Source organism: Balaenoptera physalus (genome assembly GCF_965194825.1).
Source record: "Balaenoptera physalus genome assembly, chromosome: 12".
NCBI classification, from domain to species: Eukaryota; Metazoa; Chordata; class Mammalia; order Artiodactyla; family Balaenopteridae; genus Balaenoptera; species Balaenoptera physalus.
Genome location: NC_138897.1, coordinates 57135277 through 57152563, shown reverse-complemented (window position 1 = coordinate 57152563; position 17287 = coordinate 57135277). Strand labels below are relative to the sequence as shown.

Genomic DNA, 17287 nt, shown 5'->3' with positions numbered 1-17287 from the left:
ATGACTGGCTAACTGAAAATACGCCGCAGGTGTCATATGCTATTTGTATCAGCATCCTTATTTTCCTTTGAATGGGGCTTTACAGCTCACAAAGAATTTTCATACGCATTTGCTCTTTTAGTTGCCACAGCACCTCAGAGAGGTAGGCAAGGATGAGGATCTTTCTTGTCTCAAAGTCCTTCTACTCTGCAGCTCACGATGGTGACTGGCTCGTTTGCTGACGGCCATGTAAATGGCCAGGCTGGACTGAATTATTACAGACTATGACTTTGGCAAAAGCAGATAGAATGAGTGGACAAGCTCGGCAAATCTCTCTCTATTCTAGCAGAGACATAGGCTCCAGACTCTGTACTAATAAACCATTTGATTTCAGGCAAGTTCCTTAAATCACCCTCAGTGTTTGGCCAAAATCAATAATAATGATAATAATAATACCACTGCACTCTCGAATCTAGGGCTAATGTTACAAGCACAAAAGAAGATAAAGCCGTCAAAATTACATCTTTTTAGTAGTGGAACTTTAAAAAGTACTCTTACAAGACTTTTCTAAACAATGCTGCACTTACTAATTGAATACAACCATCTAAGCGTTCCTTTGGGGTGCCTGGCATGAGCATTTAACATCCCCTTCCTTCTGCTGTATCTGCTTGCAGCCCAGGTATACAGGGAGCCTTCAAACTGTTCCTAACACAGATCTATACTCTTTTTAAACACTCATCTAGAAGCAAGAAGTTGGAGGGGAGTTACATTTGGGGGGAAAAAAATCCAAGGGGATAGCCATAATTCAGTGAGAGGCTGGCTGAAAAGTTGAATCCCAAGTCAAGTTCATTGCTCCCCAAATAAACTGAAGAGCCCCAGGGGCCTCAGAGTCAATGGTTTGGCACTTACGAGTGCTCCAGGTCAAGCTTAGTGTTTACATGGTTCATCAAATTGTTTTCAAAGAGCTGCCCCAAAGTCAGCAGGGTTAATCAATTCTAACCATTGGGCAATCAAATAGTCAGCAAAGGTATCCCATGAGGGTACAAAGGAAGAAGGCAGGACAGACCATGTGATTGTCCCAATCATTTAAGAACCAGTCATGACAGAACCAATCATTCTGATCTCCCGTTGCCGGATTACCACTCAACCATTACCTGACTCAACATGTGTTCCCCTTATTTTCAAAATACTTTTATAGTCCCAACTGAAAAGCAATCTCTTTGGCTTCATTTAGTGCTAGGATGGGAATTGTAACTCGAGTACATCAGCAGAAGGACATACCTTTTCCAAATGAGCAGGATAGGCAAAGAACAAAACAGGAGGGCCGGTTAAAGCACAGACTCAGATTCCCAGCCTGGTGGAGAGCTTTTCGGGGAATACAAAGAGAGGCAGAAATAGAAATGATATTTGGATGCTGTTAAACTGTATTAGAGAAGATGTGGATGCTAATTGCCTGTTACAGATCACCAAACTAGCACAGAGAAAACACGGAGCAACAGTGAGACTTGCATGCTCCGAACAGCTGCTTCAAGTCTCCCTCTGCTAAAAACAGAGCATCTGATAAATTCTTGACTTGTCTTGGCATTTTTGTCTCAGAATATAGAGGAAGCAAGGAAGTTAGCTGAATCAGAAGGAATGTGCAGGGATGCGGAAGGGTGGAGTCCTGGAGAATTAAGCAAGTGTTTCACCTTAACCCTTGTTGCCTTTGAAACACAGAAAGATATCCCAAAGTTTATCCAAAAGCTGCATACAATGAATGATGTCTGTAATTTGCTTCAAAATTATCTAATGGCACAGGACGTGGGTGGAGGGTGGTAGGTAAGGGTATAGAAACAAACAGGATTGTCTATAAGCTGATAATTGTTGAAACCAGGTGATAGATCCATGGGGGTTCATTTTGCTATTCTCTCTATTTGTGTATGTTTGACAATTCCCATAATAATAAGTAAAAAAAACAAAACAAAACAAAATAATATATGACTCATTCCAAAGCAAAAATAAACCCTCTAAAAGGAAGAATAACTTAAAGGTATGACGAGCTTTCAGAAAAGAAACAGTCTATTGGCAGATGCACAGACAATCCCATTCAGGGAGGAAGTGTGTGCTTTTGGAGTGCTGGGTGGCGAGACAGCATCGAAAACCATGTGACTCAACCAGGAGCCATTTGGAAATTGGTGGAGGCATTTTTGCTTGCTGTAATACCTGAGGGCAATGCTGGTTCTCAGTGGTGGAAGGCCAGGCATGCTGAAAGTCCTTTAATCCAGGGACCATACAATTGTTCCCCCAATACCAGTTGCGCCTCCACTGAATTGATGAAACCAAAGGAACTCTTCTATTAACCTGACCTTAAGAGCACATGGCCCATGGATGGGAAGAATAAACAGTAAAGGATGAATAACAAAGACCCACATGGAATTGTAAGAAAAGTTCCAAGAAAGCCAAAGATTGGATTATCAGACACTTGCCAAGATTCAAAAGTCAGCACCATAATGAGGCACAGTAACAATATAACTTTTGCAGGTTTCAGAAAGAGGACAGAATTTCCTATAATCTAGAAAGGGTAGCATAAATGTGGTTAAAAGAGAGCTGGAGAGCAAAATGGTAAGAGGGTAAATTGTGAGGAAGCACCACCAGGAACTTATGCCCAGACCCCAGGGAGGCTGCACCAAGACCATTCACCCGGGAAGACTCAACCCTCGCCTTAGGCTCTGGGAGCCATCCTGTTCCCACTCAGGAAAATCTAATAAACCACAGGCCGATGGCTCCATTGGTGGGTGAGCAAGACTGACCGCTGGAGATAAAGTTCCTGGTCTGGCCTCTCACACTATGGATCAGGTCTTAACTTCAAGGAGCTTCTAGTCTGGTTTGGGGAAACAAGATACGTTGAAACAACAATTCTGAACGTCAAAAAAACACCATAGAGCTTCCCTGGTGGCGCAGTGGTTAAGAATCCGCCTGCCAATGCAGGGGACACGGGTTCGAGCCCTGGTCCGGGAAGATCCCACATGCTGCGGAGCAACTCAGCCCGTGCGCCACAACTACTGAGCCCGCGAGCCACAACTACTGAAGCCCGGGCGCCTAGAGCCTGTGCTCCACAACAAGAGAAGCCACCACAATGAGAAGCCCGCACACCGCAACAAAGACACAACGCAGCCAAAAATAAATAAATTAATTTAAAAAAAAGAAAAAAGATTGTACCATCCTTGTAAAATGAATTAGTATGTGAAATAACTTTAAAAACAAAACAAAACAAAAAAACACCATAAGATTAAGTCCTAAATGAGTTGCATAGATGGTTAACAGCATAAGCCAAGGAAAGGAATAGCTGCGGCTCAAGTCAGCAAGGGGTGGAACAAAAGGGGATGTAACCCTGATCTTAAAAGAGGGGCAGGTTTTGAGTAACCATAAAAAAGAGAGAGAGTGCATTTGTGGAAAGCACAGAATTGGGGGACAGGGAAGAAAAGGAACAAAGGCCTCATCCTCTGACCACATCTTGACTTAGGACGTAGAAACCCTACCAACTTTCCCAGCAGGCGGGTGCTTGGACTCTGGACTTCTTGTCTTGCTCAGCCCCTGGATATTTCTGGGCTCTGGATTTCCGTGGTGCACCTGCCTCTGACTCATCGCTGCTCAGGCCTTTGGGTTTTCCTGTACTCTGACCTCAGATCTCTCCGATCTCTTCTGGCCAATTGCCTCAGTGCCTCGGCCTGATACAAGGGAGTGTCACTGGTCACCCTTGGACAAACGGCTCAGACACATTACCAAGAAAGAGAAGGATCACAGCATTTTACCTGGAGAGGGAAGTGACATCATGGTCTTTGGGAGCTTTCATGTAATCAAATCCAAGGGAAAAATCTGTCCAAAAATGTTCTCTTTTCCTCTCTAGGCTTTGATACATACCTTTTTATTTATTCATTTTTTATCTTCTAAAAATTGGCACCAGACTTGATAGAGAAATTGTATTAACTCATCATGAATGATAGACTGGAATGTTTTGGAATAATATTTACTAAAATGTTGGTAACTGAATCAGTACCAGTATGGTATCTGGAACCAGCTTAAAAAAAGCATTGATCCCGGGTTTTCCAGATCAAGATGGCAGAGTAGGAAGACCTGAGCTCACCTCCTCCCACGGACACACAAAACCTACAACTACATAGAGAACAACTATCCCTGAGAATGATCTGAAGACTAGCAGAAACAACTTTCTACAACTAAGGATAGAAAGAAAAGGCCACAGTGAGACAGGCAGGAGGGGCAGAGACGCAGTCTAGTCAGAACCCACAGCCCCGTGCAGCCACCCACAAAGCGGGAGGGAAAGCACAGCTGCGGAAGCCCCCCTGCAGTAGGGGACCTGCACTGCGAAGCCGAGCCCCCCTAAGGCCTGGCTTTGAAAGTCAGAGGGCTTACGTCTGGGGGAGCTGGAGGCCTGTGGGAAACTGAGACGCTGATCTTGAAGAGCTTGGGCACAAACTCACTGGCTCAGAGGCCCAGTGCAGAGGCAGCAGCTTGTAAAGTTCCCAGGTGTTTCATTGACTAATTTTAGGGTATGTGCTGGAGGGGCAGCGATCTGGTGGAACTGTCTCTGGGACTGAAATGCTGTTGGGCGCTGTTTAAAAAATTCTCCTTCCACCTAGCTGGCCTGGTGCTGGTGGGTACTACGTCTGTCATTACTCATCAAACTAGCTAACACCATGTGTCCTGCCCTGGTGTTTCCCTGAGGACCAGCCCTGCCCAACCTGCCCATCCCAGCCAGCCCCTCCAAAGTGGCTCCTGCCCTCCCCCACCCGGCAGGCCACCCTGGCCAGCACCAGTGCCCACTCCAGGGGGTGGCTCCAGCTCCAGGAGGGGCCAGCCCTGCACACCAGCATGCCTGCAACAGTCACCGCCAGGCACTGCAACACTGGGGGCCAGGACCGCATATCAGCACACCTGTAGCAGTTGTGACAGGACCTCTCAGCCAGCATGGCTAAGAACCAACCCTGACCACCAATGCACCTGCAGCAATCACAGCCCAACCACAACAGGAGGGCATACACTCCCCACACAGCTCACTGGAGCATGTGACTCTGATGACCGGGGGGGGTGGAATGTGCCACAAGGCCCCACAGTACACCTTCTACGTAAGACCACTCTTTCAAGACCTGGAGATGTAGCTGATATACTTAATACATAGAAACAAACACAACAGGACTTCCCTGGTGGTCCAGGGGCTAAGGCTCTGTGCTTCCGATGCAGGGGGCCCAGGTTCAAGGGTTCAATCCCTGGTCAGGGGACTAGATCCTACACACTGCAACTAAGAGTTCACATACTGCAACTAAAGATCCCGCATGCCGTAACAAAGATCCTGCACGCTGCAACCAAGATCTCACATGCCACAACTAAGACCAGCACAGCCAAATAAATAAATAAATATTAAAAAAAAAATAGAAACAAACACAAAGAGTTAGGTAAAATGAGGAGACAAAGGAACACCTTCCAAATGAAAGAACAGGCCAAAACTTCAGAAAAATAACTAAATGAAACAGAGACAAGCAATTTACCAGATAAAAAGTTCAAAGAAATAGTCATAAAGATGGTCACCAAAGTCGGGAGAAGAATGGATAAACTCAGTGAGAACTTCAACAAAGAGATAGAATATAGAAAAAAGAACCAGTCAGAACTGAAGAATACGATAACTGACATGAAAAACACACTAGAGAGAATCAACAGCAGAGTAGAGGATGCAGAAGATATCAGTGATCTGGAAGACAGGGAACTGGAAATCATCAAATTGGAACAGCAAACAGAAAGAGAACTTTTTAAAATGAGGATAGTTTAAGGGGCCTCTGGGACAACATCAAGTGTACTAACACTCATATTATAGGGTCCCAGAAGAGGAGAGAGAGAAAGGGACAGAAAACCTATTAAATAGATAATGGCTTAAAACTTCCCTAACCTGGTGAAGAAAACAGACACCCAAGTTCAGGAATCACAGAAAGCTCCAAGCACGAGGAACCCAAAGAGAACCACACCCAGACACATTATAATTAAAATGTCAAAAGTTAAAGATAAAGAGACAATCTGAAAAGCAGCAGGAGAAAAACAACTAGTTACATACAAGGGAACCCCCATAGACTACTAGCTGATTTTTCAGCAGAAACTTTAAAGGCCAGAAAGGCCTGGCACCATTTATTAAAAGTCCTGAAAAGAAAATACTCACAACTAATAAAACTCTACCTGACAAGGTTATAATTCAGAATTGAAGGAGAGATGGTTCCCCAGCCAAGCAAAAGCTAAAGGAGCTCATCACCACTAAACTGGCCTTACAAGAAGTGTTAAAAGAACTTTAGACAGAAAAGAAAAGCCCATAACTGGAAACAAAAAAATTATGAAAGAAAAAATCTTACTGGTAAAGGCAAACATATAGTAAAGGTGGTATGAATGTTAAAAGACAAAAGTAGTAAAATCATCTATATTTAAAATGATTAGCTAAGCGACACACAAAGTAAAAAAGTGTAAAATACAATGTCAAAAACATAAAATGTGGGAGGGGGAGTAAAAATGCAGGTTTTTTAGAATGTGCTCAAAAGTAAGCGACCATCAACTTAAAACAGACTGCTATATACATAAGTTATTTTACATGAACCTCATGGTAATCGCAAACCAAAAGTCTATAACAGAGACACAAAAAAATAAAGAGAAAGGAATACAAACGTAGCACAAAAGACAGTCATCGAATCACAAGGGAAGAGAACAAGAGAAGGAACAGAGAAGAACCACAAAAACAGTTAGAAAATAATTAAAATGCCAACAGATAACATACCTATCAATGATTACTTTGACTATAAATGGACTAAAGGCTTCCAATCAAAAGACACAGAGTGGTTGAATGAATAAACACTAACCTGAAAAGGTATCTGCACACCTATGTCCACTGATTGACAGTAGCCAAGATATGGACACAATATGTGTCGATCGATAGATGAATAGATAAAGATGTGGAGCTATATAATATCTATATCTATACACATAATGGAATATTACTCAGCCATGAAAGACAATGAAATCTTGCCATTTGAGACATGTGTGGACCTAGAGCGTATTATGCTAAGTGAAATAAGTCAGTCAGAGAAAGGCAAATACCATATGATATTACCTATATGTTGAATCCAAAAAACAAAACAGAAACAGACTCATAGATACAGGGAACTAACTGGTGGTCACCAGACGGGAAGTATGGGGGGTTGGCTGAAACAGGTGAGGAGATTAATAGGTACAAACTTTCAGTTATAAAATAAATGTCACAGGGATGTAATGCAGAGCATAGGGAATGTAGTCAATAATATCGTGATAACTTTGCGTGGTGACAGATGGTTACTAGACTTATTGTGGTTATCAATTCATAATGTACATAAATGGTGAACCACTAAGTTGTACACCTGAAACTAATATAATATTGCATGTCACCTATATTTCACTTAAAAAAAAAAAAAAGAAGCTTACAGTCCAGCCAGAAAGGCAATCCATGTTCATGGAGAAAACACCATATAAGTTTTTAAATGGGAGTTGGGGGACTCTTGTCACAGAAAGTGCTATTTATATACAGTATTTTAAAATTTAAATAGATGTGCAATTTATTTTTTTTTGAAGCATTGTTTCATCAGCTCCTTCAGGAGTTGGTAAATCTAGGTGAGTCATGCTACAAACTGTGACCAAAAAGACCCTGCTGTGTAATTCATGTATCTGCTGGGGCAGTAATACTCATGACAGCCTGAAATAAATGACTGTGTTCCTTCTAAACGTGATTTTTTTTTTAATTTATTTTTTTGGCCGCACTGCACGGCATGCAGGCTCTTAGTTTCTGGACCAGGGATCGAACCCATGCCCCCTGCAGTGGAAGTGCAGAGTCTTAACCACTGGACCGCCAGGGAAGTCCCCTAAATGTGATTTCTTAAAACCTCATATCATATATCTTTTTTGCCTTCATTAAGTGACTGACATTCACAGTTCTGTCTTTAAGAAAACACATTTTTTCTTCTAAAAATCAGAAACTGTACTTCCTAGTAAAAGGCCCAAGTAGACACAAATTACGGCAGGGTTGGCTAGCTAACAAAAATGCATTAGAATACAGTGCCCATGGTGGCGGATGAGGTGGAAGCAAACAGAACACCGCTTTTCTTTGTTTACTGGCTCTGCCAACACCATGTTTGGGTTCGTGCGTTGGTGCTTATCTGAAATCATGTTGACACAGGCATGAATGTTCTGAATTTTTGAAGGATAAGGGTGTGTGTGTGTGTGTGTGTGTGTGTGTGTGTGTGTGTGTGTCTGAGGCTGTGATTACTATCCTTGCTGGAGAACATTTCTCTTCATGAAGAGCTTTTGAGAAGCTGTAAAAATTTCACAACATAGATACTTGATAACAACAGCATGTTTTTCTTGGGAAAAACAACTGGCAACTCAAAGCAGTTGGTGATGTTTATGTACTACTGTTGAGCAAAAAAACACTCTGGGGCGGGGGGCGGGGGGAACTAGAGAGTTTCTATGAAGACAGAGGTTTCTAGACAGTTTCTAAGAAGACCACAGCTTGGACACATCACTTTAATGTGTTGATGACTGAGTTTTTAGAAAGCCTGTACTCAGCTCTTTATTATGAACTTTTAATTTTATTCTGTTCCGCATTTTAGTAGATTCTGAATTGCTAATACCAACATAAACTGATGAAGGGATTTCTCCTGAACACTAAACAAGAAAGAATACTTTTCTTTTCCATAGAGTCCAAATAGGGCACGAGATAATGATTCTAGCCTAGCATTTTCTACATCAAAGTTTCTTCAAGTAGTCACTCAAATATCTGTTGATTGATCATTATGCAAAAAGCAGATCAAAGACAAATATTAAAATGAATTATGATGTTCAGGCTTATTCATACCCCAAGCACATGGAGTTTTACTCATTGAAAGCAAGTGCGCTTCTCTCTAAAATCCTATTCCGGTTTCTTAACATTCTTCAGCTATGTTTAGAGAATATGTTGTCAACTCATCTTTGCATAGTGAACACACTTTGATTCTAAAAAACATAAGTGACAAACAGAATGTTATTTTTATATAGCATAACAATATGTGAAGAACTTTGAATGTGAGGTACATATCATCGATTTGTGACAACGGCCCCCTGCTGGACCTGCTTTTTCTACACTGGCTGCAGAAAGCGGAAGAACAAACCGGGACAGCGCACAGCCTCCCCTGGCCAGGCTGGGAAAACATTCCTCAAGTATGTGGTCTATGGCCCAGCTGTTTCTCCAGCGTCACCAACATAGCCAGCAGGTCACTTCTGGATCCCAGGCTGCTGAGTCTCTCCCACTGTTGCCGGAGCCAGGACAACAGGGCAGGCAAGAGCCCTACAACACGGTATAGCGGTTAATAGTTATTTATCTTAAAAAAAATAAAACAACCCTCCCAAAACCTCAAATGAACTAATAGTTTTATCAAACCGGCTGTTCAAAACCATCTTCTTTTATCTGCTTGTCCAAGAGTGAAAAAACAGACACAGCCGGAAGCCTATTAATTGTCCCTGCCTGCTCTATTCGAAACCCCAGTGTTCATTGTTTCAAGGTTGCAGAATTCTCAGTCCTCAACAAAGAACACTTGTAACAAGGTGTACCGTTTCCACTCATACCACTTCTGACACCAAATGAGCCGTTTTTTTCCCTCCGTACCAACCGATTTTCCACCTCTCCTCGTACCAACTGGGTGTCCTACCATTCCATTCCATTCAATTCTGACACTAACTCCACTGAATTAGTGCAGACCCCACAGGTTTAAGGCTCAGTCCCACAAAACCGCACTCCCCCCGCTTCAGATGCTGGCCATAGTCCCAGGTGGTCACCGGTACTTCTGACCAACCAGCTATAAATTTGGTGGTTCTTACAACCTCTTCCTCAGGTTTGATTATTCACTAGAACGGTTCACAGAACTCAGGTAAACTTTACTATTTACGGTGTATTATAAAGACTTCAACTGAGGAACAGCCAACAGAAGAGATGCATAGGGCAAGGTATGGGGGAGGGATGCAGAGCTTTCATGCCCTTTCTGGGTCTGCTGCCCACTGCGCCCCCCCAGCACCAAGACGTGTTCACCAACTCAGCAGCTCTCCAAAATCCATTGTTTAGGGGTTTTTATGGAGGTTTCATTGCGTAGGTGTGATCGATTAAGTCACTGACCATTGGTGGTTGAACTCCATCTCTAACCCCTCCTTTTTCCCCATAGGTCCATGCCTCTAATCATGGCTTGGCCTTTCCGGAGACTAGCCCCATCCTGAAGCTACCTAGGGGCCAGCCAAGAGGAGCCTAATTAGAACAAAAGAGTTCCTATCGCAGAACACCTAAACAGACATTTCTCCAGAGAAGATATACAAATTGCCAACAAACACATGAAAGGATGCTCAACATCAATAATCATTAGAGAAATGCAAATCAAAACTACAGTGAGGTATCACCTCACACCGGTAAGAATGGCCATCATCAAAAAAATCTACGAACAATAAATGCTGGAGAGGGTGTGGAGAAAAGGGAACCATCTTGCACTGTTGGTGGGAACGTAAATTGATACAGCCACTATGGAGAACAGTATGGAGGTTCCTTAAAAAACTAAAAATAGAACTACCATACGACCCAGCAATCCCACTACTGGGCGTATACCCTGAGAAAACCAGAATTCAAAAAGAGTCATGTACCACAATGTTCATTGCAGCTCTATTTACAATAGCCAGGACATGGAAGCAACCTAAGTGTCCATCAACAGGTGAAGGGATAAAGAAGATGTGGCACATATACACAATGGAATATTATTCAGCCATAAAAAGAAACAAAATTGAGCTATTTGCAGTGAGGTGGATGGACCTAGAGTCTGTCATACAGAGTGAAGTAAGCCAGAAAGAGAAAAACAATTACCATATGCTAACACATATATATGGAATCTAAAAAAAAAAAAAAATGGTTCTGATGAACCTAGGGGCAGGGCAGGAATAAAGACACAGACGTAGAGAATGGACTTGAGGACACAGGGAGGGGGAAGGGTAAGCTGGGACAAAGTGAAAGAGTAGCATGGACATATGTACACTACCAAATGTAAAATAGATGGCTGGTCGGAAGCAGCTGCATAGCACAGGGAGATCAGCTCGGTGCTTTGTGACCACTTAGAGGGGTGGGATAGGGAGGGTGGGAGGGAGACACAAGAGGGAGGAGATATGGGGATATATATATACGTATAGCTGATTCACTTTGTTATAAAGCAGAAACTAACACAATATTGTAAAGCAATTATACTCCAATGAAGATGTTTAAGAAAAAATAAAAGAGTCCCTGTAATCCAGGGAATTCCAAGGGATTTAGGAGCTCTGTGTCAGGAACCAGTGAGGAAGACCAAGTATATATTTCTTATTGTAATCACACAAGGTTTGTTACTTTTATTGATTCAGAATAGAGAGGAACAAAACACATAACTCCCTTCTTCTTGCTTCAATACCGCTGATCTCACGGGCAAAGCTTTCTGACAGATGAAAGCCAGCCATGAGAAATGGTTTTGTTTTAGGTAGCATTGCTTTCGAGAAGCCTCCTTCAGCTTCCCTTCCCTTCTGGCTCTTGTGAGCCAATTGTCTGTTGACTGGTCATTATGCTAAAAGCAGATCAAATACAGGTACTAAAAATGGGTTAGGATGCACAGGCTTATTCAAACCCCAAGTACATGGAGTTTCACTCATTTAAAGCCGCCCTTGGTCAAGGCTGCTTTTCTCACTGTTGCTGGTCTTCCCATTGGTCACCAGCTCCCAGGAGTTTCAGCTAGGAAACTGCTGTGACCCTTTGGTCACAGGAAAGCAGAGTTCAGACTCTAATGGGCCCAGCAAAGTCGGGAAACCTACCTAAGGGGGACGAAGGGAGAGAAGATGCCCCTACCCTCGAATTATTTCTACAGAAACCTTGAAGTCTCCTCCCTTCCTGCTCTTCCCCTCCCCCACCCCACGTTCACCAAAATGACTCATAGATTCTCACCTAAAAGTGGTTATTTCTGAATTTTACACGACAGTAACTTCTAGAGAGTGTATATTCACACATACATTTTGGGATACCTTTTTCTCAGAGTCTTTCAAACACTTCCAACTACACGAGTTGCCTCTTCTAGGTTCTTAAGACAACGTGAATTTTAAGCTTAGTTTATCGGTCCCCACCCGAAGTGTCAGTGAGAACTGAGAGGAACCAGAAGGGAAAGACCCTGGAACAGATGTGGGCTTTGAACCTCAGCAGGGCTGGAAACATTCCAAGAGCAGATGTCACAGTCCTTCCCCTCAAGACCTCCAAAAAAAAAGCAACGTGAGAAATAAAGCAACTGTGCAGCCAAGGCCGAGCCCTCACACAACTCCAGGGGGCACCATTCATGGGAAAACAGTGTGAGTGGTCCCCTGGCGCTGTGCAGATACAGGCCTCTGAGAACAAGAATGCTTTTTGTCCACAATGTGTGTGTCGCCGGAGACGCACACCACGGGGGGCTTCCTGGGAGAAGGGCTATTTCCTGTCCTGGGCATGGAAGCCGCTCGGTGAATCTAAGAGGATGTGGCTGTCGGTAAATAGGACTTAATTCTGCTCCTCATCCACCCAGAGCCCTCCCTGAGGACCTCCGCTTGTACTTTGGAAACAGCCCAAGCTTTGGAAGGAGGAATTTTGAAGGCTGGTTCTGCTACTCGAGGGCTGCACAGCCCTGGCTAAGTTACTTGCCCTCTCTATGCCCGGGTTTCTCATCTGTCCGGTGAGTTAATAGTATCTAATCCTTGGAGTTATCGCACCTATTAAGAGAATTCTACCTTCCCCGGGAGACCCTGGGCCTTTGTGTGTGGTGTTAGGGTTAGGGAGGAACATGAGAATGGCCAAGGTAGGCTGGTTTGCTTTACATGGGAAAGAACAGAGAGTTGCTAGAGAAGAAGAAGGAAAAATCCATTGGAAAAAAGATGAGAAAAAGGAGAGGAGAAAAGAGCTAAAGTAGGCCAGTTTCGGGGAAAATCGGGGAGAGTGTGGAGGAAAGGAAGAGAGAGATTCATGGTTCATATATGTGGACTATATTTAGAGAGAGACAGTTGGGGGACAGTGATTATTAAACTGTCCTTTAGCATTTTTTAGAGATAACTCAGTTGAATAAGCAAATAGTTTTATCACAGAGGTTGCTGAAAACCATTTCCTTCTTCGGCTTGTCCAAGAGTGAAATAAGAATGGAAACACCCAGAAGCCTATTAAATTAATGTCCCCTCCCTGGCTCCATTCTCACCCCCAGCTATAAACACCAGCAGGTCAAGGACTGTAACACACCACACCGTGACAGCTCGTGGGCATGGCTGCTGGCACAGGGAAGATGCCAATCTGATGTGTCATTGAATGTATGGTCTTCTGTGCTGTTTCCAGTTTTCAAGCCCAAAGAAGGCTGAGAGAAAATTACAGCCTCCTTTGATTTCATCATCATGGGCCACGGGGTCCCATGAGGTGTGATGTGGAGCTGACCACTCTCTGGGAACCTCAGAGATGAGCCATAAACCTTCTAGAAACATCTGTACAGAGCTCATTTATGTCATTCAAAGCTTCCTGAATTCAAAAGAAACCACATAAAAAGTCAGCAAAACCACTTGTGCATTTTAAGACATTTCCTGATCTCTTACACTAGCAATAATAAAATGGAAAAAAGATCCCTTGGAGCAAAGGAAATGTTTTTGTTTGTACCTGTGGGCAGGTGGTATTCTGCATTGTGAATTGACAGGTTTTTAACATTTGATGCAAGCATCTGAACACACATATTATTAAAACGTCTTCTTTTTTTCTATCCTATAATAGTCACCTGTTTTAGTGGTCCCCAAAGTGAAACGGGGTGGTTTTATATAGGGCTTATATTTGGAAATAGAGTCAGAGGGATTCATGAAGGCTAAATCAGTGCTGATGTTATTTTTTAGTTTTAGAGACAATTCCCATCAGATTTCTTTGTGTGATTTTTGTGTATCCTCGTAAACCTGAGAGCCAAATAAAGGAGAAAATCAGTAAATTTGCTTTCCTCTTGCTATCCAACTTCTCACGCCCATTTCATGTTTACTTTGCCTCAGAACGTTGTAATTCACTTAAGCTCCACCCCCACGTGCAGCGGACAGAACTAATTGTATCATCCCTTTATTTCCGTCGGGAGCAAATAAAGCAAATAAAGCAAACCACTTGCCCATGAAACTGAGATGCTCCTGATGGGGTTGCAGATGCATTCAGATGAATGAAACCCTCCACTCACAGATCCTTGCACATGACGGAGACAGAAGGACAGGAAACCTGACGTACATTCGCCAGCTCAACAGAGCGCAAAACACCTATTCCCACAGTCTTAAAGATTTACTCCAGGACAAGCTGCAAGTACAAACATTCACCAAAATTCCTCCCATCCTCACTCTATTCTCAGGAGAAAATGGGCTCTTGTAAATGTGTACCCATGGCACCTAGAGATATTTTCAAAGGAAATAGCCAGAACTGGCATTCCCACCTACACTGCAGGGGCAACTTCCACACCACCTAAAAGAAATAGTGGTATTTTTTTCCTGGATAGAAAAGAATGTTACTGTATAAAGTTGTTTTGCTTTGTTTTGTTTTTGGTCGCACCACACAGCTTGCATTGCTTGCGGGATCTTAGTTCCCTGATCAGGGATCAAACCCACGCCCCCTGCAATGGAAGCACAGAGTCCTAACCACTGAACCACCAGAGAATTCCCTAGAAAGTTTAAAAACACAAAAAAGAGGTGAGAAAAAGTAAAATCACAGAATCCTAAAATTTTTGATGTAAATCTTTCTAGGCTTCTTCTATGCATGTTCTTGATTATGGACATATATATGATGAAAAAGAAAACAACTCTACATTTGCTTGATAAATTGAAACTTTAAATTAACTATGTAACATGAATATGTTCCCACTTCATTGAATATTATTTCATATCAGCACTTGAAATGGCTATATAATGTTGTATCACAGGGTGGTGCTATGATTTATTTAACCAATTTAATCCCAATTGCTGGACATTAACCCCAATTTTCTGCTATTAAAATCAGTACTTCATGAAGTGTCTTTGTGTACAGATCTTGGCAAACCTCAGCAATAAATTCTTTGGCATAAATTGGGGATATTGAAATGCCGGGTTACAAAGCATGTCCATTTTAAACATCAATTTTCAGTCTTCCTAATCTTGCCAACATTGCAGATTATCTTAACAAAATAGTTTGCCAATTTGATAAAAGAAAAATGTTATTTCAGTGTGGTTTTCCTATGAATTTCTACGATTGCTAATGAGGTTAAAGGTTTTTTTTCTTCTGTTTATTAACCATTTATATTTTTCTTTTTGTTTTGAGTATTTATATCCTTTCCCTAACTAAAAAATGTTTGTCTTTTTCTTACTGACATAGAAGACCTCTTCCAATATTAAAGATAGTAACCTTTTGTTAATATACTGACAAGTTTTTCCTGGCTTTCCATTCGCCTTACTTGTATTTATGATTTTTTTTAATGTACAGAAGTGTTTCATTTTTATGCAGTAGAAACAATCAGTCTTCTCCTGTATGTTTTCTGACTTTGGCTATATAGGTTTAGAAAAGCTTTCTCTAAGTCCCACAGTCTTTTGTCAAAAAATCATAATCATGCCCTGCCTTGTGATAGCTCTTTCATTGTTGGGCAAGGTATAAATAGTAACTGAAGGCTGGGACCAGCTCTTATGCTTACTTCCCCCTTAAATGTCCTGTATTTAGTAGATCACAATCCATTCACCAAAAACATGTTTTAATTGAGCACCTACTACATTCCAGGATTATTAAATATAGATGAGACAGACACTGGACACAACTGCTTCTTCATGAATTCCACCAGCACACATTGCATAATTAACACATGTGAACAGTGCAAAGACCAGGGCAGAAAAGCAACAGTGATGAATCCAAAGAAAGTCCCTGTCCCTTGAGAAATTTATAGTTCAGTATACCCTGGAGGAATTAAAGAGAGGTAAGATTTAAAAGAGACAGATGAATAACTGAAATACAAGGAAGAAAGTATAAGTACCTTGTGAGATGGGGAAAAACTCAGTGTTCACACAGTGGAAGTCAGGGAGGGTCTGTGGAGAAAGTATCATTTGAAGCGAGCCTTATAGGTTGAGATGAAGGAGACATCATTCTCTTCTTCCTGCCCTCAGAGAGAAGAGGAAGCAGGCACATTAGACTCAATTTCCCTCCGCAGTATTAACAAAAAAAAAAAAGGGGGGGGGAATTCCCTGGTGGTCCAGTGGTTAGGACTCCGCGCTTTCACTGCAGAGGGCCCAGGTTCAATCCCTAGTCAGGGAACTAAGATCCCACAAGCTGCGTGGCGTGGCCAAAAAAAATGTTTAATAAATAAAAAATAAAATGTTAACCAGCCAAATATGCCTGTAATCAACCCACAAAGCCTAGAGGAGGGGCTCAGTGAGGGGCTTAGGAAAAAGAGTTAGCATTTCTTTATACTGTCTTTTCCATTTACATTATGCTTATGGAATTTTTTGGTGTACGGTTTTCTTTCTTATGTAGTTAAATCTTCTTGAACAGTGTGGCAGATTATACTTCCCAAGGATGGCCGTACCAATGTATATCCCATTATATATGCTCCTCTTAGAGTGTGACCCTAACAGGCTTCACTGAAAGGTGGAGTCTCTGTTCCCTGCCTCTGTACTTGGGTGGACCTTCATAACTGCCTCAGCCAGTAGAATGTGGCAGAAGTGCCGCTGCATGACGCCCAAGGCTAAATCCTAGATGCACTCCTAGCTGGCTCTCCTTCTCTCTCTTGGGACACTTGGTCTCTGAACCCAGCCACCACATTATGAGGAAGTGCAGGCCACATGGAGAGGCTGGATGTGAGTGCTCTCACCACCAGCCCCAGCTAGATCCCTGGTCAACAACCAGATGAGTGAACAAGGAGGAGCCGAGGCTCCTGCTGTGTTTTACATCTTGAGATGTTGATTGTGCCTTCTGGAGACTTGATGGAGGTGAGGACTACAGGCCAGGAGTGGAAGCAGGGAGACCAGATAGGAGGCTATAGCAATAATCCAGGACAGAGAAGATGCAGTTTGGGTTTGGGTTATACCAGTAGAGTAGGTGAGAAGTAATCCTATTTGGGAAATGTTTTGAAAGTAGAGCTGATGGGATTTGCTGATGGATTGGATGGGAGTTGGGAGAGAAAGAGAAGAGTCACTGACTATGTCTAGATTTTGAGTCTGAGCAATTGGGTTTCAGGGAAGTGACAGTGTCATT

The 17287-nt window shown here is 42.5% G+C and overlaps 1 protein-coding gene across 9 annotated transcripts in view; it reads right to left on the bottom strand.

Moving 5' to 3' along the window:
* The window catches only part of LOC309640245 (uncharacterized protein), a 645560-nt gene that overhangs the window by 609147 nt on the left and 19126 nt on the right, over window positions 1–17287 (bottom strand). For 8 of the 9 annotated variants that reach the window (XR_014252096.1, XR_014252097.1, XR_014252098.1 and 5 more), the window contains exon 3: window positions 16071–16190. The exons of the other annotated variant lie outside the window; for it this stretch is intronic. The gene's annotated coding sequence lies outside the window, so the exon portion shown is untranslated. The remainder of the gene's footprint in view (window positions 1–16070; window positions 16191–17287) is intronic. 9 annotated transcript variants of the gene reach the window in all.